Below are 13,798 nucleotides of genomic sequence, written 5' to 3' on the forward strand. Positions count from 1 at the left end.
ATAAGGAAATAGGAATGTGATAGATGAGGGTAAGCACTATATATTACAATTTGGTCCAGCCAGATTGCAGCAGTCCCAGACAGGTTGTGTGATATCTATATAGAAAAATAAAATATACATCTATTGATATACGTTCTGAAAGACACCTGTAGTCAGGGCCGGCTCCAGGGGTCAGAGCACCCTGTGCCTGCCCGGTACGCTGCGCCCTGACCAAAATCGGGGACGTGGCCTCATTACCATAGGCCACGCCTTTTAAGTGACGTTTTTTGGAGGCGCGCACGCCTCCAAATAGCGTCAGGCTGGGGGTAAAGCCCAGCCCTCCGTTACTGGCTGAGCTTCCCCCAGCCCTCCCGTCAGTGAATGGATGCCGGGCATATGTGCGCTGCATCCATTCACACTCCAGGGTTCCGGCAACCTCCCGATTTGACCACCTGCTGAAATCAGGATGTTGGGGAGGGGTGCGCCCTCTATGGGTGGCGCCCCTGTTCGACCGCACTGATCGAACACCCCTAGAGCAGGGCCGCAACTAGGGGGGGGCTGGAGGTGCACGTGCACCGCTGCACCCGGCGTCAGTGTCCTCCAGCCCGGCGCTGCAGAGAGGCTCCAAGCCGGACGCCCGCTGAGATGTTATTACCAGTGGGTGCCCGGCTCATTCCCTGCAGCGACGCGGTGTAGCCGGAGGCTGGAGTTCTCCTGAACTCCAGTTTCCGGGTCTTCCCACGGGCACTATGGGAGAGACGTCATGATGTCTCCCCCATTTCCAAGGAGCAGCTGGGCGGACCGGACGCGACGCTGGATGCAGGAGCAGGATTCAAGGTAAGTAATTTTTTTAATAAGCTGCACTACAGGGGCATTATTATGGGGACATGGACATTACCACAGGGGCATTACTATGGGGCATGGCCAATACAGGGGCATTACTGTATAGGCACTACAGGGGCATTACTATTGGGGCATTACTATGGGGGCATGAGCACTACAGGGGCATTACTGTATGGGCACTCCAGGGGCATTACTATGGGACCATGGGCACTACAGGGGCATTACTATGGGGGCATGGGCACTACAGGAGCATTACTGTATGGGCACTACATGGGTATTACTATGGGGCCATGGGCATTACAGGGGCATTACTTCGAGCGAATGGGCATCTACAGGGGCATTATTATGGGGGCATGGGCATTTCCACAGGGCCATTACTATGGGGGCATGGCAATACAGGGGAATTACTGTATAGGCACTACAGGGGCATTACTAATGTGGCATAAGCACTACAGAGGCATTACCACAGGTACATTACTGTGAGGGCACTACAGGGGCACTACTATGGGAGCATGGGCACTACAGGGGCATTGCTATGACAGCATGGGCTCTTCAAGGGCATTACCACAAGGGCATTAATATGGGAGCATGAGCACTACAGGGGCATTACTGTATGGTGGGCACTACAGGGGCAATACTATGGGGGTATTAACATATGGGCATTACTATGGGGCATTACAATATGGGCACTACTACAGGGGTATTACTATATGGGCTCTACTACAGGGGCATTGCTATGGGGACATTATCATATGGGCACTACTACAGGGGCATTACTATATGGGCACTACTACAGGGGCATTACCTCCGGGGGCATTACTATAGAGGCACTGATGCAGGGGGGAATTACCAGGGGGGCGCCAAATTACTGTCTTGCCCCTGGTGACAAATTTCCTAGTTTCGGCCCTGCCTAGAGCAGACCCTGCCTGTAGTATTCTGAATAAATAATTTACGATTGCAACAAACATTTACAATTTTCTACTTTTCAAAAATGGAAATAAAATACACACTACAGACTGCTTCGCTGTTTTTGCTGTTATATCAGAAGGACTTAGCTGAAATGCTTTAGTACATTACGCCCTGCACTTAGGACCTTATTCAGAGTCGGTTGCGAGCGCTGAGCGCTCGCAACCGACTCAATGTTGGTCCACAGGGCATGCGCACGACGGAGACTGCTCCGTCGTGCGCATGCGCGAGCCCCCGCTAACGACGGATCACCCGTCGTTAGCGGGCTCGAAGCAGACGGAGCGAGCTGTCGATGTTGATTGACAGCTCGCTCCGTTTGCTGGGCGGGCAGGGGGCATGCCCAGCCAAACGGAGGCGTTCCTTTCGGAACGCTTGCCGTTTTGTGGGCGTCCCCACTGACATCATCAGTGATGTCAGTGGGGAGCTTCCTGCTCAAACAGAGCAGGAAGCTCCCTGGGGCTTAAGGTTGACGAGACCCTACCCTAGGGTCTCGTCGTAAGCCCCGATGACCATCGCGACCATCTCCCTTAGTGGTCGTTAGAGCTGTGGGTGTTAACCCACAGCCTAACGACCGACATGGAGGCAGCTGTTCAGGATACAAGCGCCCGCCCTGTTTCTGAGCGACCGCTTGCATCCTACGACCACCTCTGAATGAGGCCCTTAGTCCCCATGCCGGCATCGTATATGGTCATGTGTGCCTTTGGCACTTTGTTAATAACAGTACTCCGAATACATTACACAGCTCTATTCAGACTTCAGTGTGGGATCCTGATTCATCTTATCACCCCAGGACTGCCCTCCTCAGCTGCAGCCTAGAACGTGCATGTATGCCCGGGGGCAGCACAGAATTGGGAAATTCTCTTGTAGTGTAAGATATAAAATAAACACAAGCGTAGTACAGTAGGAATCTTGTGTTGCGTTTTCAGCTCCTCTCAACAAATTAAATAGCGGCAGACACTTGGAATGTGTTTATACAGTTGTGTCCTTTCTTAAGGTCACTTCAGTTGCACCAAATAGCCCCTTTCTGCACGCCAAGTCCCGTGCTCCAAGCGTCTATTTTTCACTCAAAATATGGTACACTTCTCTCGGAGCATCTCAGTTGTGCCGTTTGGCGTACGGATAACCAGTAAGGGCCTGATTCGAAGGTGGACGCCATGTCGATTTCGTTGGCAAAGCGACCAATGTTTTCAGTCTGGACATGCGTCAGGGTCGTACTGCGCAAGTGTCGCGATGGTCTTGCGACGGCGGTCACAGTGTGAATTAGGATGTAGAGTGAATGTCAGACAGTGACCATTTAGGGGAGTGGTGACTAAAACACAGGCGCGTCACGACCGTTTGCGAATTTGTGAGCAGTGATTATGGCTCCTGCTTGTTATTAATGGAGAAACATGCCGGGATTATGGGGTCAATGTATATCTGATTGTACCTGCGATGGAAGAGCATATGCCGCCTATGTACCTTAACAGTGCGCACGCAACTTGAAAAGATGCGTAATATACCAGTCGTACAGATTTCAGGTGCATCTCCACTGGCGACTGTTGTAGCTGGGCTGTAAAGGGGCGTCATCATGTAGGCAATGTTCAGCGGGGGTGTATGGACGACTAAGCAGTCGGTGGAAATACACCTGTTTGCAGACATACAGTGTAATACCTCTTTTCCACCAAAAACTCAGGTCCGACCTGGGTTTTTGGACATGGTTCCAACCCTGGTCAGACCCAGGTCAGACCCATTTACACTGCACCTTTGATCTGGGTTACTCCCAGGTCAGCCCTGTTCACACTGAACTCAGGTCTGCCCTGCTAAACCTGTGAGGTCATAAAAAGTGGGAGGTGAATGCTCCACAACCACCAATCCGCTCATTTTAGGCATGATCCAGGTCAGATAATCCAGGTTGCACCGTTTACACTGCACCATTACCTGGGTCCAACCCTGGTAGCTACCTGGGTTGGATTGCAGGGTCACTTGACCCAGGTTATTTTTCGGGACCCTTTTACACTGAGCTGCGACCCAGGTAGACCCAGCAAAAACCCAGGTTTTTGCTCTGGTGTAAAAGGGGCATTACTTTGCACCAAGGTTGTTCACTGATGATGATGATGGAAAGCAAACTAAAGCTGGGTACACACGTAAGGTTTTCTGTCCAATCATCCAACTAGTTGATTGGTTGGAATGAAAATCTGGTAACGTATGGGAGTAACTAATGAGCAATTTGCTCCTAAATGCCAGAAAACAGATGAAAATGGTCTTCAGACAAGTTTGTTAAGGGGCCTATTCATTAAACCTAAAAATTCTCTGGAGATAATTAGCTTTAGAACTCTCATGGAGTTCTAGCTAATTATAGGTGGAATTCATCATTCCACCTCTCCATAAGTATCTATTCCGAAAAGCTGTCATTTTTGCGATGACAGCTTTTTGGGAAATAGATACTTTTCCCTGCCTACACTACCTTATCGCATCTGAAAACAGTGCTGCGCATGCGCTGTTACATCTGTAACAGATGCGTTAAGTTTGTGTACAACCCCTCCCCCCTCCGCTCACCTCCCCCCCCGACTTACCTGTCCGCGCAGCAGCCTCCAGCTCCGTCCTGCTGGTCTGTCATGTGGTTTCCCAGCAGACCACATGACAGATTAGAAAAAAATATATATTTTTTTGGTCTAAACTTTCTTGTGCTCTGCTGGGGAGCACACATGACAGACCAGCCTCCGGAGCCTGAGGACGGAGCAGAGCGCCGGAGGGACTCGTCGGGGGACCTGCACACGTTGATACAGGTAAGTTTCACCTGCTATTCACCACCTCACAGTGGCGAATAGTAACTGCATCAAATTCCGAAAATTGATAATTTTCGGAATTTGATGAATACCACAATTTCCACATCCCCATACTAATGTACCCATACTAATGTACTAATGTATGGGGAGTGTGGAAATTAACGCAGGGGAACTTAGCAAGGAGATATCTGTGATATCTCCTGTGCTAAGTGGCTACATGAATACCAAAATAACGTTATTTAAGGAAAATGTCCTTAAAAACGTTATTTTAGTGTTGATGAATAGGGCCCCTAAATGTTTGATCTAAACAATATGTTTAAACAACAGTTTTTGTCCATTTTCCGGCATTTGGGAGCAAATTGCTGATTGTCATTTGCTTTCATACCTTACCAGATTTTCATTCCAACCAATCAACTACTTGGATGGTTGGATAGAAAATCTTTACGTGTGTATGCACCTTAAGGGGCCATTGTTATTACCATTAGTCACTGATTAACTGCTAATCCTCCATCTATAACCCTCCACCATTAAGACCACCATCATATATCATTAACCCCTCATTCTCCATTAATCCTTAAACCTATCATCAGAATTTTTCATTAAACCCCTCTCATCAACTTTCTCCATTAACCCTTTCACCCTCATACTATCATCCACCTGCGCCCACTTGCACGCCGCACTGCCCCACCGCAACTTACTATATATAATACAGGTCCTATGCATTAAACCATTTCCCCCAAAATTCATGCAGATACGGCCGTTTCCACATAAGTAACTGACATTTAGGTACCTGGAGATATCGCAGATCCCCACAGTACTTTATGTGAATATGGAGTCTATTTACTAAGCAGTGTTAGGAGACATAGGGCCTGATTCAGAGCCGCTCGTAAGCGGCCGCTCGTTCGCTCCGAGCGATGTTTGCCCAACTGCGCATGCGTACGTATCGTTATACGCATGCGCGAACCAGTCAGTCACTTTTCACTCTTTCTCCTAACACTGCTTAGTAAATAGACCCCTGTGTTTGAAAAATGACAGGAGCTGATTGGCTGGCACCTGATCACTTTTCACTCTGTCTCCTAACACTGTTTAGTAAATAGACCCCTAAGGGTCTGCTCCAATTTAAGAAGCTGCGAAAGCTACACCCTCTCAGATGGCCTCATAACTGCGCAGTAACACAGCCGCAGCAGCCCCCCGGCATTATAAACTTTCAGTCAGTGCAGTCGAAATTCATGTGCTCGCAAAATAGCGAATGCCTGATAATATGAGTGACAGGAGGAGGCGTATGTGGGTGGTAACAGGGGAAGGTGCTTGAAAACAGGGAGTGGAGAGCCAAACGCAGTCATGCTTAAAGGTCAAAACGGGCGTTTTATGGGTGTGCATAATTAAATCAGCAGCGTCATTGACCACGTCACTGGGTTATTTTATAGTCAGAACTGCTCGCAAAATTGTGGTAGCAAAAACCAACCCCAAGAATAGCGAGCAGTTCATACGCTGGTCGATGTACTCGATTAATCTAATAAATAGCGGACATGACGTAGGATGCGAGCGGCCAGGGGGCGTAGTTTTCCAAAAAACGACCTCAAGTTTTGTTCGCTCGTTCAGACATAGAGGCGTGAACAGACCGCAAAGAGCGAACGGTTCATTTGAATAGCCACCCCTATTTTCTGAACGAGTGAGCGCAAATAGCGTCTGGCTCTGAATCAGGCCCAGAGTGAAAAGTGATAAGGTACCAGCCAATCAGCTCCCAACTGTCAGTTTTCAAACACAGCCTGTGAAATGACAGTTGGGAGCTGATTGGCTGGCACCTTATCACTTTCTTATCACTTTTCACTCTGTCTCCTAACACTGCTTAATAAATAGACCCCTGTGTTTGAAAAATGACAGGAGCTGATTGGCTGGCACCTGATCACTTTTCACTCTGTCTCCTAACACTGTTTAGTAAATGGACCCCTAAGGGTCTGCTCCAATTTAAGAAGCTGCGAAAGCTACACCCTCTTCAGATGGCCTCATAACTGCGCAGTAACACAGCCGCAGCAGCCCCCCGGCATTATAAACTTTCACCGATACGATCAGTGGTGAAATAATTGTTTTTTTCCCTACAGTATTTGAGTAAAATAATAAATTGCCTTGAAACAAAGGGCCTGATTCACTTTGGATCGCCATTCTGCTAATACGCACGCAACGCAGGCTAATATCAGCGGGGATATGTAAATGTCTGCATTCACATTGCCATCACAGCCTAAAATAAGACGCCCACTTCCCCTTCTCACATCCGTATACTTTGGCTACATAGCGAAATAATCGGGTAAAATCGGACACATACACACAGTTAAAGTAGGGTCTGACCTCCCTCAGGAACTGCTAACTTCTGTGCAAGCTATAAGGCCTCAAGCTGCGTACGGCATCGCAGTGAATAATTTATGCACGCCACTGCAACGCCGTGGAAACGTCCTGGCACGCCTGCTTTCGCCCGACCACCCCACCCCGTTAACACCCACAAACGTCACTTCCTGTCAATCACTCTGCGATAGGTCCGCGTAGCTGGTTCGCGCACTGCGATGTGTATGCATGTACAATCGGCCGACTTTGTGCGTATTAGCAACTGCGATCCTTGCTGAATCAGGCCCTAAATCTCTTATCATTGCGAATAGTGGTACTGTCTGTCTGTCTGTCTGTCTGTCTTTGGGGCACATTTATGAAACAAAATTTACAGCAAATCCCCAGAAAACGTCCAATTTTTAAGCATTGCCTGGTTGTATAACTGGGGGTTTCCCATTTCCGATCGCAATAGCAGTCCACATACGTTTCTATGGGGGGGCTGCTATACTGTGAAACTTACCAAACTTTGCGTCAGGTTACAGATCAAGGAATTTAACCTGAGAGATAATGGACGCTTACGCATGAGTGACTCGATGATGACCGCACATCCCGCCTTGGATCCCGCATCACAAAGTAAAGTGATTGGGGCCCCTGTCCCTGAATGTGATTCTTAATACATCCATGCAGTAGATCATTTCTTAGTGGCGCAAATAGCCAATATAACCTGATAATTATCTCTCTGTTACTCTCCCTCTCCCAGCCAGTGCTTTGTAGGGATGCTATGCCAATGAATGAATTATTACCCTACACCTGTACATATTAACAGACATTCCAAGAAGGAATAACAACAGATACCAGTATTTAGCAGGTGAGAAATGTCAACACAGCAAGGTGGGGACTGTGACTTACATGTATAAATAGGCAGAGTACTTACCTTTAAATGGAAAGCATGGCTCCCACCACAAATTCTTGGCATAGCAGGGGGTTATCAATTTTGGGGCCTTTATTCATACATTTATACCCCTTTAACACCAGAGCTACCCGGGTCGCAGCTCAGTGTAAAAGGGTCCCTGAAAAATAACCCAGGTCAAGTGACCCAGCAATCCAACCCAGGTAGCTACCAGGGCTGGACCCAGGATGGACCCGGGAAATGGTGCAGTGTAAACAGCGCGACCCGGTTTATCTGACCTGGGTCATGTCTAAAATTAGCTGATTGGTGGTTGTGGAGCAGTCACCTCCCACTTTTTATGACCTCACAGGTTTAGCAGGGCGGACCCGGGTTCAGTGTGAATAGGGTGGACCTGGAAGTAATCCAGATCGCAGGTGCAGTGTAATACCCCTTTTCCACTTAAATTCCGGGTCTGACCCGGAGTTGGAACAAAGTTCCTATCCGGATCAGATCCGGAATTTTGCCGGCGCCGACTCGGGATATTCCCGAGTCAGCGCCGCTCCCACCGCAGTCGGGTCTGCATAGACCCGGCTTTTGCGGAGTGAAAGTGGTCGCTTGGAGATGACGTCATCTCCAAGCGCCACTGAAGCCGGACCAATCGGCCAGCTAGCAGCGCACTCCAGGTCATCGTGACCCGGAGTGCGCTGTTCTCACAGCAGGGTTTCACGGGCTACGCCCCTGTTAAACCCTGCTAATTACCTGAGTTGGATTGCCGGGTCACTCGACCCAGCGATCCAACTCTCTCTACTTTTACCCCAGGGAGCTGCCCGGGTTAACCCTTCAAAAACCCGCGTTTTTAGCTCCGGTGTAAAAGGGGTATAAATGGGGTCTGACCTGGGTTGGAACCATGTCCAAAAACCTAGGTCAGACCCAGGTTTTTGTTGGAGAAGAGGTATTAGTTGCAATTTTAATTACAATATACCTAGATGTATGTGAAAGTGGAGTTATAAAATAATATGTTATAAAGAGTTTAGATAGAAAGTTGGTTACGGTGATAAAAGTATAATTGTTCTTTGGCTCACTAGACTTATTATTGGCATCTTAATGAAGGTCATTTTTTTAATTTATTGCACCTCACTAGTAAACCCCCCAAATAAACTTAAAATGAACAGGATGAGTAACTAAATTCCTGCTATAATGTAATAATTGGGGTAATAAATAAAAGCACATGACTTAGTGGCTGATTCAGCATTTCACTCTGAATGAGGGCGGCCGCTTTTGTTTTGAAAGCTGGCCGCTCACTAAGCTGTGGGTTACCACCCACAGCTTTAGCGAGTGACCAAGTGATGGTCGCGATGGTCGAGACCATCGCGACCATCGGGGCTTGCGACGAGACCCTTGTGGTAGGGTCTCGTCTGCCGCAATCCCCAGGTAACTTCCTGCTCTAACAGAGCAGGAAGCTCCCTACTGACATCACTGGTGATGTCAGCAGGGCCGCCTACAAACGGCAGGCGTTCCTTCAGGAACTGCTCCGTTTGTACGGCCCCACCCAGCCTACAAAACGGGGCGAGCTGTCGATCAACATCGACAGCCGCCCCGTTTGTAGCGATCCCAGGAGCGAGTGAATTAGTCACTCGCTCCGGGGCTTGTGCACGCGCACTGCGAGTGCTGCACGTGCGCAGGCCCTCACCATCGACCCGCTTACGAGCGCATAGCGCTTGCGAGCGGGTCTGAATGAGGGCCTCAGTGCAATGCTGAATGCAGATTCGCGATTATCGGGAATCTGCGCATGCGTAGGACCCATTCTGAGAGTGTGCAGAATGAGTCCTGCGTAATCGCACGCACTTTCACACTTTTGTATATCACACACAGAGGGAGATTCAATTTAAATCCGATGGCTGCAATGTGACGTTCCGAAGCAGCACATCGCGGAAAGCAACATCGCAACTTTTCCCTCGCATCCCATACAGCAGAGCGGGAAAAGTAGCAATATCAAAGGTACCGTAATGGGCAAATATGTGCGCAGCCGAAGACCGCAGTGATGTGCGTCGGCACATTGCCCTGAACTGAACTGGTCTTTTCAGATATCTGATACATTGCTATAGTTTAGTGCAGTGGTCTCCAACCTGTAGCTCGCGAGCTACCGGTAGCTCGCGGTCTTAATTTTGATAGCTCAGCTAGCTGCAGTGACTCCCACCTAGCCTTGCCGGAAAATCACACAGCAGCCCTGTCTGTATCGTTTGCGCCTCTACTGCATGAACCTACTTGGAGCCGGTAATTACCAGTGAAATGTGACTGTGCTTAAATTTTATTTACAAACTACAACAATATCACTGTAATAATTAAATGCATTTTTATTTTCTATGAAACATTTTTTTAAAATTTTCCTTAAATGACCTTCAAGTGTTCGGTTATTAGCCAGATTTTTCTTCTACAATTTTAGTAGCTCTTCGGGAGGTTTCATTTTACTAAAGTAGCTCACACCTCAATTAACATCGGAGATCACTGGTTTAGTGCACCTTTCAGCCCCTCACGCAGTCGTGGTTATGAAAGTAGGTTCTAAATGCATCCGGTAACGCAGCCCTCTACGTAGTCAGACTGTCGATTGGTTCCATCTTGCGTTGAATAGAGAGAAACTCCTCCTCATGTTGGGATTGCATTCTGGGTCAGCTATATGTACCACCAAATGTGTATGCGCTAGAGCTGTATAATAATGTGTATGGGCAACAGCCGTATAATATGTGTATGCGCTAGAGTAGTATAATAATAATGTGTATGTGTTAGAGCCTTATAATAATATGTGTATGCGCTAGAGCTTTATAATGATATGTGTATGGACTAGAGACTTAGGGCCTGATTCAGACCCACTCGCGAGCGGCTGTCCGCTCGCAAGTGGGTCGATGTTATGCACTGAGCATGCGCACGACGGAGGGAGCTCCGTCGTGCGCATGCGCCAGATGCGACAAGCGAAGGAAAGTCCTTCGCTCGTTGTGTCTGATCAAAGGGGGCGTGCTGTCGATGTTGATTGACAGCACGCCCCCTTTGGTGGGCGTGCCGGGGGCGTGCCTCCCTGACGGGTGCGTTCCCACGGGAACGCCTCCCATCAGAAGCCGGCCCACTGACATCACTCCGGAGCTTGCGGTTGAAAACCTCAACCGCAGGCTCCGGCTCGCAGTTTCGATGGTCGCGATGGTCACGACCATCGCGGCCATCAAAATGCACGCTCGTATAGGCTGTGGGTGGTGACCCACAGCTATACGAGCGTCCAGGAGGACGCTCCATTTTCATGGAGGGCGGCCCTCATTCAGAGCGTGCGCTCTGCTCAGAGCGTACAGCTCTGAATGAGGGCCTTAGAATGATATATGTATGTGCTAGAGCCGTATAATATGTGTATGCGCTAGAGCCTTACAATAATATTTATTTATTAATAATTACCAGTTATTTATATAGCGCACACATATTCCGCAGCCCTGCACAGAGAATTTCTTACCATTCATATCTATCCCTGCCCCAGTGGAGCTTACAATCTATGGCCCTGATACAGAGCCGCTCGTAAGCGGCCGCTCGTTCGTTCAGACCGATGTTCGCACATCTGCGCATGCGTACGGATTTTAATACGCATGCGCGAACCAGTCAGTGCGGCCGAAAATCGTTTGTTCAACATATAGCGAATGCCTGCTATTTTGAGTGACAGAAGGAGGCGTATGTGGGTGGTAACAGGGGAAGGTGCTTGAAAACGGGTGGGTGGAATTCGGCGTGCTTAAAGCTCAAAACGGGCGTTTTAAGGGAGTGCATAATTAATACAGCAGCGTCATTGACCACGTCACTTGTTTTTTTTTTTACTCAGAACTGCTCGCAAAATAGCGGTTGAAAAAACCAGCCACAAGAATAGCGAGCAGTTCATGCGCTGTTCGATGTACTCGATTAATCTAATAAATAGTGGACATGACGTATGGTGCGAGCGGCAAGGGGGCGTATTTTTCAAAATTACAACCACAAGTTTTGCTCGCTCGTTCAGACTTAGAGGCGTGAACAGACCGCAATTAGCGAACGGTTCATTTGAATAGCCACCCCTTGTTTTAGAACGAACGACCGCAAATAGCGAGCGGCTCTGAATCAGGGCCCATATTCCCTAGCACATGCTCACACACATACACACTATGGTCAAGTTTTGTGGGGAGCCAATTAACCTACCAGTATATTTTTGGAGTGTGGGAGGAACCGTAGTACCCGGAGGAAACCCACGCAAGCACAGGGAGAATATACAAACTCCACACAGGGCCGAAGTGGGAATACTAATAATATGTATATAGCCACCCGCCACCTTCTGCCAACTAATGTTAAGAGCTTTGTCCTCTTTATCAAGGGGATAAGCACCAGAGACAGCAGTGCCCCATCACCAGCTGTAACCCCTTCCAATACATCAGGTTTCATTGGCAAAAGCTTCCACATGCAAACTGGGGGAAGCCAATAGCAGGTGTACATGTAATGCCGCAATCCTTCTGTTATCGCCATCTCTGGGAAGTGATAGCGGAAGAAAATCAATGGAAATATATTTTACTATCTAAATGAAACATTTATTTTTTTTCAGTTGGCAATTCCTTTCAATATATATTTTTAAATTATATCTCATCTGTTATTAAATACTTTATTGTCCCTTGATGGAACTTGAAGCCCCAGCAGATCCCCCGAGAATGTCCCGCATACTGGCTCCGGGCCAGTACCGCCGAAGCAGCAGAATGTATCAGAACTGCCTCCGCTGATACGTGGCTTTGGCACCACTGGTGTAGACAGATCGTCCCTCCGGGTTGTTGCTTGTTTTCCCCTTCACTGTATCTGGTTCCATAATTCAACAAAATCAATATTTCATGTCTTTTTTCTACATTTGAAAACAAATACAGAGCTGTATTATACATAATAGATTTTATTTCTGTATGTGGATAAAGCCTTGCGGTACACTGGATATTATTAGCATATTAAAGGAAAGGTCTAGAGTGCTTGCGTTTTCCCAGGACAGAGTGAATCCTCAATTTAACAAGCATTATGACCGAACGATAAAAGAAATTGGTAAAACATTTATCCTTGGACAGGGGCCTATTTCACTCAGGTTGCAAATAATATATAAATCGCAGAATTAAAATGCTTAACATACAGAGGTGCTGGTTCTGAGTGCGACGGATCTCTTTGCACGCACGGAAACCATACTTGCCTACCCTCCCGTTTTGGCCGGGAGCCTCCCGAAAATCTGGTGCCGCTCCCGGGCCCCCCCCCCCGGAAAGGCAGGCAAGCCTCCCGGCAGCCGCTGACCCCTCCTGACCCCCCTCCCCCGCGATTGTATGAGAACCCCCCGCTGTACAGTGCCGGAAATCTCGGCAGTGTGTAGCAGGGGCGGGTCCAAAATGACGCCCCCGCTCTGCCCACAAATGCCGACCATGCCCCCCAATTTTGGCGATCTGGCTGCTCCTTCCGTCGGCATCTATGACGGAAATGGTGTGTATTAGTATATAGCGCATGCACAGGTGCGAATTTGGGGATTCTTGTGTATCTGTGTCCTATTCCGTGCCGGATGGATCTTTGGGCCTGATCAGACCCGGTCGCAAGCGCTGTGCGCTCGCAACCGGGTCGATGGTGGGCCAGTGCGCATGTGCGAGATCCGGCTCCATCATGCGCATGCGCGAGACCCGGATAGCGACGGGCAATCCGTCGCTCCAGGTCCCGCACCAAAGGGGGCGTGCTGTCGATGTTGAGTGACAGCTCGCCCCCTATGGTGGACGGGCCGGGGGGGTGGCTGCCCAGACGGAGGCGTTGCCATGACAACGCCTGCCGTTTGGGGGCGGCCCCACTGACATCACAAGTGATGTCAGTGGGAGAGCTTTCAGCTCTCTGGGGCTTGCGGCCACGAAACCCCACCACAAGGGTCTCGTCGCAAGCCCGATGGTCGCGATGGTCTTGACCATCGCGACCATCATCATGGCCGCTCGCTATAGCTGTGGGTGGCAACCCACAGTAATGCGAGCGGCCAGGAGGCCGCTCCATA

The sequence above is a fragment of the Taudactylus pleione genome, unplaced genomic scaffold (assembly GCF_031769625.1).
Source record: "Taudactylus pleione unplaced genomic scaffold, aTauple2 ptg000555l, whole genome shotgun sequence".
Classification (NCBI taxonomy): domain Eukaryota; kingdom Metazoa; phylum Chordata; class Amphibia; order Anura; family Myobatrachidae; genus Taudactylus; species Taudactylus pleione.